Genomic DNA, 13,378 nt, shown 5'->3' on the forward strand with positions numbered 1-13,378 from the left:
CGTAATGTCGTACATTCAAGGTGACGCAGCGTTGTGGGCTACAGAAGTAGCAGACAGCTGCATGACATATGAACAGTTCGAAAGGGCATTTCTATCGAAATATTGGTCGCCTTGTATACAAGAGCGGCTAAGAAAAGAAGTATATAATCCCGAACCGTACTCACCTCGTCTGGGGAATTTGAGACGGTATTTTGAAAAATATATAAACAAAACACGCTACTGGGACGAACCTATATCACCAAGAGACATAATAAGACTACTAAAATCACATTTACCCATTCATATCAAAGAGAAATTAATACACGTACCAGAAAGCGATATGGAAAACTTCCTGTCTGTTCTAGATTCTATAGACTTGATACAGGAAGACGCAAAATCAGCGTGTGATCACTCGCGGAATAATGGGTCAGGATGTAAACATGACAGAAATAGTAGTGCACAAAACCACAACCATGGAAATAGTGGGGGTGGTAACAAGCGGCAAGAACATTCGCAAAATGGTAGTAATGGTAGAGGCCAGAACGGGTATGGACAAACAACTTATAACAAAAAGCGTCGATTTGACGACCGGTACGAATCCGGAATGTCAGGGACCAACCGCTGGAAAAATGCGCGAGGTCAGTGGCAGAGCAATTATAGTGATAGTAATCGAAATTGGCAGCAAAATCAGCGAAGAAGCCCAGAGCGACAGGGTAATGACCGGTATGACAACAATAGACCACCACCGCAAAACGCGCCTATTGCGCAGCCGTGGCGGCCGACAAATCAGAGTGTACATATAGTGGAGGTCGCGGACAATAGCCGTCCAAGTACTTCACAAGTAACTAATCCAACAAACTAGAATCGGCCTCGATATGCTCTCCATCGATGGCCGAGGGATGGAGTGAGAGCAACACGAGTGATAATAATATACCTGGGATACGTATGCTGCGATACAACGATGGTGTCAGTATGGATAAAGATCTACTGAACGAACCGCACGAATGTAAGAAAGATAATAACGAAAATGTGCAAGCTATTATCGAAGCGAAACTCAATGATGTTGCAGTGAATATAATCATCGACACAGGTGCCTCAGTAAGTGTAATGAGTATGGAGTTATTTAAGGCACTGGGAAAAGGACATAGCATTCCGACTTTCCCGGTTAATAATTGTAAGGTGTCTGGAGCCATTAGTGCACAGAGCCAATCAGTTAAGTACCAGGTGCAGGTGGAGATTTGTAAGGAGGGCGAAGCCATAGTGAGCTCGTTCCTCGTTGTTAAAGGATTGAAGGTGGCCTGCATTCTGGGAGTAGATTTTCTCCGCGAGAGGGACGCATTGATCGACCTCTCCTTGGGGAAATTAAGCATAGTTAATAGGGGTAGAAGGATTGAGTTATCTATGATGAAATCGAAGGAGGTACTTGTGCCGTGTTGTAATCGAATCAATATCAAGGGTAGGAACCCTTGGGTACTACACCTTGATGATTTTTCGCATGCAGCAGACCTCTATTATCCGAATTTAGAGGATCGAAATTTTGAAATAAATGTTCAGGCATTTAAAACCAAAGTGCAGGAATCTGAAGGGTTAAGCGATACACAAAAGCAACAGTTGACGCAGCTGCTATCGGAATACACTATGGTATTTACCGACCGACCAGGAATAGTCAAAGGGTACCACTATCACATAGAGGTGATGCCCCATAAAACATACTGTCGCGCAACTTACTCCATCCCTTGGTCGAGGAGGGAATTGGTAGCTAAAGAGATTCGAAAGATGTTAGAGTGGGATATCATTGAGCCCTCCTTCTCTCCATATAGTAGCCCTCTTGTAGCAGTGGCGAAAGTCAATGGAAAAATCAGGCTAGTGTTAGATGCGAGGGACATTAACAAAATTATCATACCTGTTCGGACTCGTCCTGAGAATTTAGATGATCCCCATACGGGGAAGATCAGAGGATTGTATCCACGTAAAAATGTGAAGTTATTTATTCAGTGACATATCACATATAAAGAGTAATAGTTGTAAGAAGATTTTAATTGTGTTTTAGAATATAAGTATGTTAGTATTAAGAAAGAAATTTGTGTGTAATGAAACTTGGAGGAAATGGATTTAGAAAGTAGGCAATAGCTTACACAGGAAAGATTTTGCTTACAGACAATTAGAGCCATTTAAAATATTATATGCTCATTAAGCAACGAACAATCTTCTTGTTGATAAGTGAGGATTAATTTCTTGAATCATTATACAAAGGATTAATTTCTTGAACCATTTTTTATGTGTAGTATGTAAGTGCAATTATTGATGCAATCTAATATAGTAAGGTAACTGTTGTAATTGTATTAGAATAAGGAACCCTGAGAGAGAGAGTCTTGACTAGCCAAACATGGACTTTGTAATATGCAACAATTATGTGATGTTTGCTGCCAGTAGTGATTTGAGAACGACACTGGAGCATGAGCTAATCAAAAAACAAGCCCGTTCCGTGGAAACTCCGCTTTGTATATAACAATGCTTCAATTGAAGCCTGTGTACTTGGTACACGCCCTTGAATATTCATTACGCGATACGCGAATTAAGTCAACCAATGTGGAACCTACACTGTAGTCATATAGGAAAAATCATTAAAAATAACGCTAGTGCTAAATGAAGTATTTATTGAGCAATATGCCCAAGTCAAGCTGTCATGCACATGGTAAAATCTGTTTGATAGATGGGTGATAACCAGGCAAGCTACACTGATAAGAAAATTAAAAAATTTTACAAAAGGGCTATATACGCCTAGTAACAATATGAAAAGTGTGTTGTGATAAGGTAAAAACAAATAGACGCCATGTAGATGAGAGTGAGTATGCGAAGAACAGTTAAAAGGTACTAAAAAATGAACTGTGCGTATAAATAATGGAGGAAAGGACGCAATATTGTGTGTAGCAGGGACAGAAAATGACTGTTGTATCTGCACCAATATATACGTCGATAAGTCTAGTGTTGAGTGACAGACTGTCCTAGTGCAGTGCTCAACGAACAATAGACAGTGTATAAAAACAGTAGTTATTGATCCGTTCGGAGTCGATTTAAACGAATATCGCTCGACGGGGACATTTAGTATGTGTGTTGCGAAACATTTTCACGTGTTGAAAGACGCTATGGCAGTGTACCAACCGTGGAGTGAGTGAAAATGTGTAGTACAATGTGCGTGTGACGAACCTTGAATACCAGTGTCACAATGCCACAGGAAACCTGTTATCACGCCAAACCATCCTGTGCATACCAGTGAAGCGACGGCTTACTGAACAATAAACGCTTTTAACCAGTTGCATCTTCTTCCACAGCTAGTAATCTGTGTTCTTAAAGATAGTACACTGTTGTGGAATGTTTGTTTCATGCGCTACGACGGGGAGCCATGCGGAGAAGCCGAGACGAGTGCCGTGTCGCCAGCCAGCCGGTCACGGTAAACCACTGCCACTCGCCGACATCGGCGAATGGTTCAGCACGGTTCGTGACTGCTTGGGCGCCACGTCAGCACGACGTCGCTGTTACTGAGAGCCGGTCGTCGAACCCAGCGGCCGTCGGCACGCGGCGTCCCAGACGACGCTACTCAACAATTGCTTCGCGCCGCCAGCTCCGTACAACATTGTTGTCATTCAAATAAACTATCAAATATGTGTTTAATGCACTAACATGAATAGGGTTTAGTGGACACTAAATGACGTGACAAACAGTTTTTTTTTTTTTGAGTTATTCAATACAGACTCAAAGTATTCATTGGTTCAGTGATATATAGATATAATATGTTTTCGTCATGTTAATGAAGTATACTCGCATGAATGCTAGACATTTTAAACCAATTGTCGCGAGCAAATGCAAGGACGATTCAGGATACTACTGTAAAAATGTGTAATAAGTGACTTTCATTACAATCCAAAACACAAATATTATATGGGTAACAAAGAGACTAAAAGTTTAACATGATCTCACAAATAGCCTTTATTATATGTGAACATTGGATAGAATCTGAACTTTTTGTGATCAAACTGGGTATTAAAACAAACCAGGCGAGATGACCATGGCTCCGGCGCAGTTTTCCCAGGTTTTCTGATCGCACGTAGCCCGAATGGGGGAGCCAAATAAATGTAATGACCCTGGGACTAGGTTGACGGTCACCTCGCAAAGTGTAAGAACAGTATAAAAAGTGTAATTAAACCTACAGTGTAAAAGAACTAAGAAGTGTATGGTGAATGTTCCAACCAAGGTAACAGACAATAACCAAACAGACGTTAGTGGCAGCATATTGCCGAACATTTCCAACGTTAGTCAATTGCTGCCAGGGGGCATTGTAACGTCTAGAGAAACAAAAACAATATATTATGTAGTAATTAGAGAATTAGATGTATCATATTGTGTCATTGCATAAAATTATGTATTTTTTTTTATTATTTATTTTTGAAAACGTCTGCGTCGGCGAGTAATAAAACCGACACAGAAGATAAATGTTAAACAGAGATAAAAGAAATGAACTAGTATATAATACGTGATGTAGATTAATGTCTTTGTCTTCTTAATTTGGAAGTTGCGCGAGTAAGATCTCCTGTTGTTGTCGTAGAGAACGAGAATGTAGCACTCTTTTGTCGAGACTAAGCATTTTACGCCATTACGCCTGAATTCACAAAGGTCTGTAATCACTGAGATATTTAAAGGTTTTAATAGAGTTGTTTAAATGAAAACTTGTATCATTTATTGTTAAGCTTGCTTGCATATTATCCCATCCTGTTAAGACATTTTTCAGTGATATAAATATTATCTGTGGTGCTGAGCTGCGTGGAGAACGAAAAGCCGCTGCCGCGGCGTATTTAAACGACTTACAATATAGTCGAGCATACCGCAAGGAAGCAGTAAAATAATAGTAAAATAATATTATTTCTTTTAGCTACCAGACTGGCAGTGAAGATCAGCGGATTTTATGATGTGTTGCAGATTGACGCGGGCTGCTGATAGGATATAATTTACAGTGCAAATAATTTAATGTACCTTCAGAATCTGATAGGAATCTTGCTGTGCTCCGTTCTGATCTGGCAAACTTTATAGTGACAACGTATTTTTTAATGAGAGTCTCATGTTCTTGGGCTAGTCGTGGTTTGAAATAGCATTTTAACGAGAAATAAAATCCACTGCGAACTTGTGTTTTTGAACGATCATACGAACTGTAACATCAGTGTTCATAACAAAGTAATTCCAACTTTTACTCATTATGAAGTAGGGAAGATATATTGATTTCTAGCATAAGTTGCAGTTACGAAAAATCGTTCCTTAAATTGTAGGCCAGATCCAGAACAATCAAACTTCCATATATACATTTTATTCCGCTAAAGGTAATGATGATAATGAAAAGCAAAGCACAGCATTGATAAAAGTATTTCACGTAACTCTTTCCGTAAATGTGTTGTTACAAAGAGAATAAATAAACCATAGAGCAACAATTTTACAATTCGCGAGAGAGAGAACAATTACGCGAAAAGGTGAAGAAGGATTGCAGGCTGTGTTGAATGGAATGAACAGTCCAATGAGCACAGAGTATGGATTGAGAGTAAATCGAAGAAAGACGAAAATAATGAGAAGCAGCTGAGATGAGAACAGCGTGGAACTTAAAATTACAATTGGGGATCATAAAATAGAAGAAGTTAGGGAATTCTGCTAGATAGGTAGCAAAATGACCCATGATGGACGGAGTACGGTTCAAATGGCTCTGAGCAGTATGGGACCTAACATCAGAGGTCATCAGTCCCCTAGAAATTAGAACTACTGAAACCTAACTAACCTAAGGACATCACACACATCTATGCCCGAGGCAGGATTCGAACCTGCGACCGTAGCGGTCGCGCGGTTCCAGACTGAAGCAGCTAGAAGCGCTCGGCCACATCGGCCGGCCCGGACGGAGTAAATAGGACGTAAAAAGTAGACTAGCACTGGCACAAAAGGCATTCCTGTTCAAGAGAAGTCTGCTAGCTTCAAACCTAGGTCTTAATTTTAGGAAGAAATTTCTGAGAATGTACGTTTGGCGCTTAGCATTGTTTGGTAGTGAAACATGGAGTGTGGGAAAACCAGAACAGAACAGAATCGATGTCTTTGAGATGTGGAGCTACAGAAGAATGTTGAAAATTGATAAGATAAGAAATGAGGAAGTTCTCCGCAGAACCGGCGAGGAAAGGAAAAAATTGAAATCACCAACAAGAATACGGGACAGATTGACAGGACATCTGCTAAGGCGTCAGGGGAGCTGTAGAGGATAAAAACTGTGTAGAAAGACAGATCTGAGATGAAAAGGTTGTCACAGGAAAAGAAATTGTGGCAGACTGCATCAGACTAGTCGGAAGATGCTTTCACTCTTTCTCTTTTGTATTAACACTCGTGAAACAGTTATTTTGTTGATCAGCACGAGCGAGGTGGGAGTGAGTGTCATTTCGTAGGTTTACTCCTCACTGTGTGCTAAAATTTTTAGCCATTTTACCGACATTCTTTTCTTTTAAGATTTGCAAGGACGCTAATAACCTCGCCGTTGAGTGTCCATAAATTCCAAACACACACAGAGATACACACAAAGTTTTTGATTCAGTGATCTGAAATTACATCCTTCTTATGATTAAATCAAGTGTTTTCAATGAGATAGCGACATAATATATTTTTATTTGTATACTACTTTTTTCTTTCGTTTTGGGAGATTAGGGAGCACTTCAAGTAACTTTAAGACACTTCCAGAAGCCTTGTTTGCGGCCCAAGAACGTTTCATTCTTTCTCTGGCAGCGTGTCGTCTCTCTTATATCCAGCCACGGTTCTGCTTTTGTTCAGAGCTGTATTTTGATTGGCTAGAGATGTCGTCCTGATTCACATCAATACTCTTGAGGTCTTCCTTACTTCCTTGAATCATTTATCAGAGACTTTAGATTTATTGTTCAATATATTAAAAATATGATTCATTAGTTGGGTTGCATTTACTCTGAAGAGATGTCCATAGAATTTCAGTCGTCGTTTCCTTATTCTCTTTCATTCGTTCATATCCTGTCTAAACCTTTTCTTCCCCGAAGTCTATAATTTCTGTTATCCTGCAGCCCAATATTTTGTGAAGAATCTGGTGCTCAAACATCTAGGCTTCTCTCAGTCTAGTCTTTCCTAGAGTTCTGAGGCATTCACTTGGGTACAAACATTCTGTTTTGATCACTGTGTTATAATGCCTGAATTTAGATTTTCTTGTCTAGGACAGGCATCCTACGGAAAACTGCATCTTTTTTCGCATGCTGTTGTTCACTTCTTTCTCGTTCGTTTTCATCTACACTATTTCAGCAAGGTATCTGAATCCGTCCGCTTTTTCTGTTTCATCGTAGCCTGTTGTTAAATGATGAAAACACCATTTCTGGCTCTAGTTTTAATTAAAAATTCTTCAGGGATTTCTCTCGTAGTTTTTCTTTTGAAAATGTTTGTGTCAAGAGTTTGCTTGATAATTTCCACTGTTTTAGGGCCCACTCCAAATTCTATCAAGATGTAAAACAATACTTTCCGATCTACAGTATCATAGCGTTCATTAAAGTCCACAAAGACCACTACCGGATCATTCCAGATGAAATTTTCCAACACTCTTTTTCAGGTTCCAAAATCTGTTAAACACAAGTTCTCCCTTTCCATTAATTCACCTCGATATTCACCAGGTTGATAATCTACTTGCTCAAACCGTTTAACCTGCAGTGCTTCGGAGAATACATTGTAAATTTGAGGTACCATAGAAACGCCACGATAATTGTTAATGTCAGGTGCGTTATGTTTATACTGAAATTAGAAAATACGAAACGGCAAAAATAAAAGTGGCAGAGAGAACCCTGTCTGACAGCAACAAAAGTAACCTGTAACCTCCCCCTCAATTATCGACCTTAATGACAGTGAAAAATTAAACCGCATGCACCTAATGGAAATTTGGGAAAAGCAATCGTCTCAGAAGTTTATTTGTCGGTAAAGAGGGAGGAAAGGGTTTCATCTAAATGAAACGAAAAATGCAAATGAAATTGGTGGAAATTAATTTTGAAAAGGGGTAAAGTTAATAAAGAAAGTAAATGTGCAGTCGTTACATTAACAATTAACTGGCGTTAATTAGATATTTGAGATTTGGGGAAAATTAGGTCGCCAGTCCCATGGACAACTACTATAATAACTGAAAATGAAAGATTAATGCACATATATTTAGCACTAAAAGCGTGGCAACTGAAGGTTGACACGTGTTGTGTGAAAACTGAATGTTTGTCAGAAGTAATAAATTTCACTACACTCTGACTTAATTTAGCAAAATAATTAATAAAACCGGAAAATTGAAAGTTAATTTAGTGACTGAAATTAATAGTAAACTTTGTTTCTGAAGCACTATGAAATTCAATAAAATAAGGTTAGTCTTGGGCTACCTCAACAATCATTTCAAAAGATACTTGAATCTATGCAATTTAAAAATAAGAGATTTGACTTTGAACTTGAATTAAATGATTCTGAACAATTACCAACAGTAAAATTTAGTATGTACCAAGCTGAGCTGCAGTCACAGGTAAGCTAAAATATGATAACAAAACTTGCACTCTTTTAGTCTTCCTTGTTGGTTGATTGAAGGTTTGCTGTCGTTGATCAGGGAGGTGGCGACTGTCACTCACTGTCGGGTGTCGCTGTTGCAGAAGCTGCCTTCTTCTCGACATGGTCACCAAGCGAAACGGGCTCTTGACGTGCGCCAGCTAATGCTTCCCGTCCGCGACACCGTATCAGAAACTATCATAGCAAGTCGAGTGCAATTACATGCTGCCAAACCCCGAAAGTGCGGCAACTCGCGGGAGTGTCACACAACACACCTGACCCACCGCCCTACTCAAGCCAGACCCCCTCTGCCCGCGCTCCATGCGGCAGAGTTAACACTACCAAAGATCCTAAACACTTTGGTTCTCCACATGACCTATCGATGTAGTCGTTCGACAGCATAGTTTGTGTAATCTAAATATTGTAGCCAGCTATAAACACCTTAACTGAACTTTGAAATCAAATCAGTGAAATGGAATGATATTACTTTAATGCTGGCGTTTGAATTTCAACGACACTCGGGATCATTTCAGAAAAGGAAGGGATCCTGCTTGCTAATGCATTTGGGACAGCGAGCAACAAAGGTTTATGCTAAGTTGCTGTATTTTTGAGGCAAATTTTAAAAGCTGAGGTCTGCCATACAGTTCTAAAACTTTACATGCTTTTAGTCTTCCTTGTTGGTTGATTGAAGGTTTGCTGTCGTCGATCCGGGAGGTGGCGACAGTCACTCATTGTCGGGCGTCACTGTTGCAGAAGCTGGATGATGGCGCGCCTTCTTCTCGACATGGTCACCAAGCGAAACGGGCTCTTGATGTGCGCCAGCTAATGCTTCCCGTCCGCGACACCGTATCAGAAACTATCATAGCAAGTCGAGCGCAATTACATGCTGCCAAACCCCGAAAGCGCGGCAACTCGCGGGAGCGTCACACAACACACCTGCTCCACTGCCCTACTCCAGCCAGACCCCCTCTGTCCGCGCTCCATGCGGCAGAGTTAACACTACCAAAGATCCTAAACACTTTGGTTCTCCACACGACCTATCGATGTAGTCGTTCGACAGCATAGTTTTCCCTAGGCCAGACCCAGCGTAAAAATACAAACAATATTTACAAAACAAACGAATTATACATCGACATAAATGCATATACAAATAGTAAAACAATTACAATATATAAAGACACAGAAATGTCATATCTTCAGGTAACAAATAAAGGGAAAAAATCTATAGTACAATAGATGGAAATAGGAGGATATGCATTTCCGGTGTTACACGTGCCCCACATTGTCTGAGGATGTTTGTGTAACCTAAACAGACTCAGAAAATGTCCCAAAAGGGAAAAAAGCAGTGGAAATGCATATGCTCAAAATATCAAGAAAATTTAGCATTAGGCTAATTAACCATAAACCAATTTTTAGACCTTAATAATTGAGTGGAGACACTCCTAACCTTATTCCAGTCTGTTATATTACACAAAAGAAAACAGGTTGACAACATATTAAAATTCATAGAAAACATAGAATGGCTCTGAGCACTATGGGACTCAACTGCTGAGGTCATTAGTCCCCTAGAACTTAGAACTAGTTAAACCTAACTAACCTAAGGACATCACAAACATCCATGCCCGAGGCAGGATTCGAACCTGCGACCGTAGCGGTCTTGCGGTTCCAGACTGCAGCGCCTTTAACCGCACGGCCACTTCGGCCGGCATATAGAAAATGGTTCAGCTATTCTACATCAGCAAAATTCCTAACAGTATCAAGAAATGGAATACTATTTACAAAATTAATCAGAGTACATGGTCATAAAAACAGGTAGATCAAAATACACAAATTAATAATTAATTACATAGAATACACATTTTTATCTAACCTTTTCATAATTAATATTCTTTGTCATGAGAGTCCACTTAACGCTAAACAAGAAAATAATACACAGCAGATCGAAAAAAAACATAAATATTGACAGCAGAATTCTTTTGCATCAGCTGTTCGGGAAGGAGTCCATTAACACTATCATAGTGGATAACTCAACACTGTCCATCATCACACGCATGTACTAGCCCAAAACTTAAAATAGCGTCTAAGTACACCTGCAATGACTAGTAAAACACGTATTCATGAAATCTTACAGCTAGTTACAAAATCTACTGTAACTCAGCTGAAAACTTAAACTAGCAGCTTGGATTTTTCAATTGATTAATAATCAGTTACTCTTAAATCATTTAGTCAAAATTAATTACTTATTAATTACAACTTCTTTAATGTCCTCTTGGTCAGGCAAAGCATGGCATTCTAGCAAATCGTTTAATCTTACACTCTATATTTACATACTGTACAAATTACCCATTTTGTGGTATTAATCAATCCTAGGTTGGTACAATTTCAAGTCTACAATGTTCCGTATACCTAATAGTTTTCCAGAGCTTGGATACTCTAAGCAATAACCATTTGTGTGAGGTATATCAATGACTTTATATGGTCCATTATAAACAAACTTAAATTTAGAGCTTTCAGTGTCTATCTTGCTCGATTTCTCATGAGCTATTACAGGTACTAAGTCTCCGATTGCAAACTTAGCAAAACGCACTTTAATGACATGAAGACGTATGCGACAATCGATTTTTAGCTTCATTATTTCTCGCAAACGATCTTTTTTCACACCAATACTCGGTTTGTCTGGAAACACACTCTTATTCCTCATTATTACTTCATACAGGCCTCGTCTTTGTTCGTGTGTTACGTTTGACACACCGTCTACAATACTTTCCAATTCACTTTCTACGCTATTATCAATACCTAGATTCCTCATGTTACAGTAGTTCAAATTCTTACCTATGTCAATGGCATCTGGCTAGTTAACAATGTGTATAATAGGCTGGTATTGCCTATGCACACCGTCTCCTGCCTTGTCAAAACTAACTACTATTGTTTTGTCTTGTGACGTACATGTCAAAGTTTTGCTTTCGCAATTAATCACTGCACGGTACTTTAATAGCCAATCTAACCTGATAATTACTTCCGTAGTTAAGTCTGGCATGACGACAAACTCTTGTTCAAATCGTGCCCCACATATCTCGAAGTTGACAAAAATCTGTTTTGTGACCGGTTTACTGGCCTTCCCAGTAGCACCGATAATTTTCACTCCTGTTACTGGCATAACTACGATACTAGGTCTGTCTTTCAGTAACTGAAATATTTTCCCAGATACAGCACTCAATTCTGCACCGGTGTCAATCAACACGTTTAGTTGTAGGCCGTATATATTAACAGACACTACTATCTGTAACCATCCGGCTTTGATCCTAAATCCGGCTTATCTGGCGGCTTTTGCAGCCTCTGTTCACATACAGTTTTAATTTCAACACGTTTGTCCTGAGGTTTAATCTTTAGCTTCGCCTCCAATACGGAAACCTTTTCCTGTGACTCGTCAAGTAGTGAGTTGCTTTGCTATCAATTCACTAATTGTCACCTTCGTTGATTCCTCTTTGGTCAGATTGATCTCATCTGCCAATCTACCTGGAGGAATGTGCCCAGTAGTATCTGCAATTACTTCCTCTGGATCTGCGCAACCCACACTGCTACCGTCCGACCGTATAACGTCAGCTCTAACCTCATACACGCTGTAATCTACGTGGTTTTCTACCAATCGTCTCCAGCTATCACTAAAATTTTCGTAATCTTGCCCCTTAATACTCTCTCAATGTTTAAACTGGAGTTTTGTGTTGGATGGGTCGGCTACTTCTACCACTATAACTTTCGGTAAGGTCTGCCGGTTAGAGCCAGAACTTTCCGTTACTACTTCAACATCCAACTCCTGCGGGACAAAACACGACGAATCTTGCTCGTGCTCCCCATTAACATCAACTATTTCTGGTAAAGTCTGCTGAATAGGGCCAGAACTTTCTATCACTTCACAAACACTATCTCCCTGCGGGACGAGACGCGGCAAATCCTGCCCGCGCTCCTCATAAATACTTCTTCCGTACAGGCCCCTATAATAGTTCGTCGTATAAGCGACCGAACTGCCTTAACCAGACCTCATCCCTCTCTGCATCCCCTCGCTCGATGACGGACGTGTTATCCAACACTTGATCTTCTCTCAACAATTGCGAATCATTCTTAAACTCAATCTCCAGTTCCGCTGTGGGTGTTACAGCTGCCACTTTATAACCGATTTCCGGAACACTACTTAAATTGTTCTCACTGACAGTGAATGTATTTTCTACTGCCATGTATACAACTGATTTAGTACTTGTGGGCGCACTCCTTTCTCCTAACACTGGCACACTCTCCCGCTGTTGATTATGCCACACGGAATTTTCATAACGACGACACCTAGGTTTTCTCCTGTTATTGGGACGCCAAAATTTCTCCATGCCTGGTCGGCCCCTCACCGGCGCAGCTAATGGTTTCCCTGTCTCGTCCCAGCAGGTCCGCTCCCCGGATGCTTCTGAGGCGGCTACTCACACCCTCTGGCGTTATTACTATTCTGCGAAGCCCGTATCACGTTAGTGTGATACTGGTTTCTGTCATTCCTGTTATTATTTGCATTGTACCGATTGTTATTATGGCCCAAACCATTATTGTTATTGCTGCCATGGTTGCGGTATGCATTATTCCCATGGTTTTCGTTGTTGTGGCACCCGTTGTTGTTACCACGGCCTCTACCACTGTCGCGATTATTGCGCCAATTGTCCTCGTCCTCAACTCTTTCCAGGAAACCATTGATTGTCTTGTAATTGCTTCCTAAGTAGCGTTTTGTATCATCTGGAAGCTTCTTGTGGGGTTCCCATACAATTTCGGA

This window comes from Schistocerca cancellata, chromosome 1, assembly GCF_023864275.1.
Source record: "Schistocerca cancellata isolate TAMUIC-IGC-003103 chromosome 1, iqSchCanc2.1, whole genome shotgun sequence".
Lineage (NCBI taxonomy): Eukaryota > Metazoa > Arthropoda > Insecta > Orthoptera > Acrididae > Schistocerca > Schistocerca cancellata.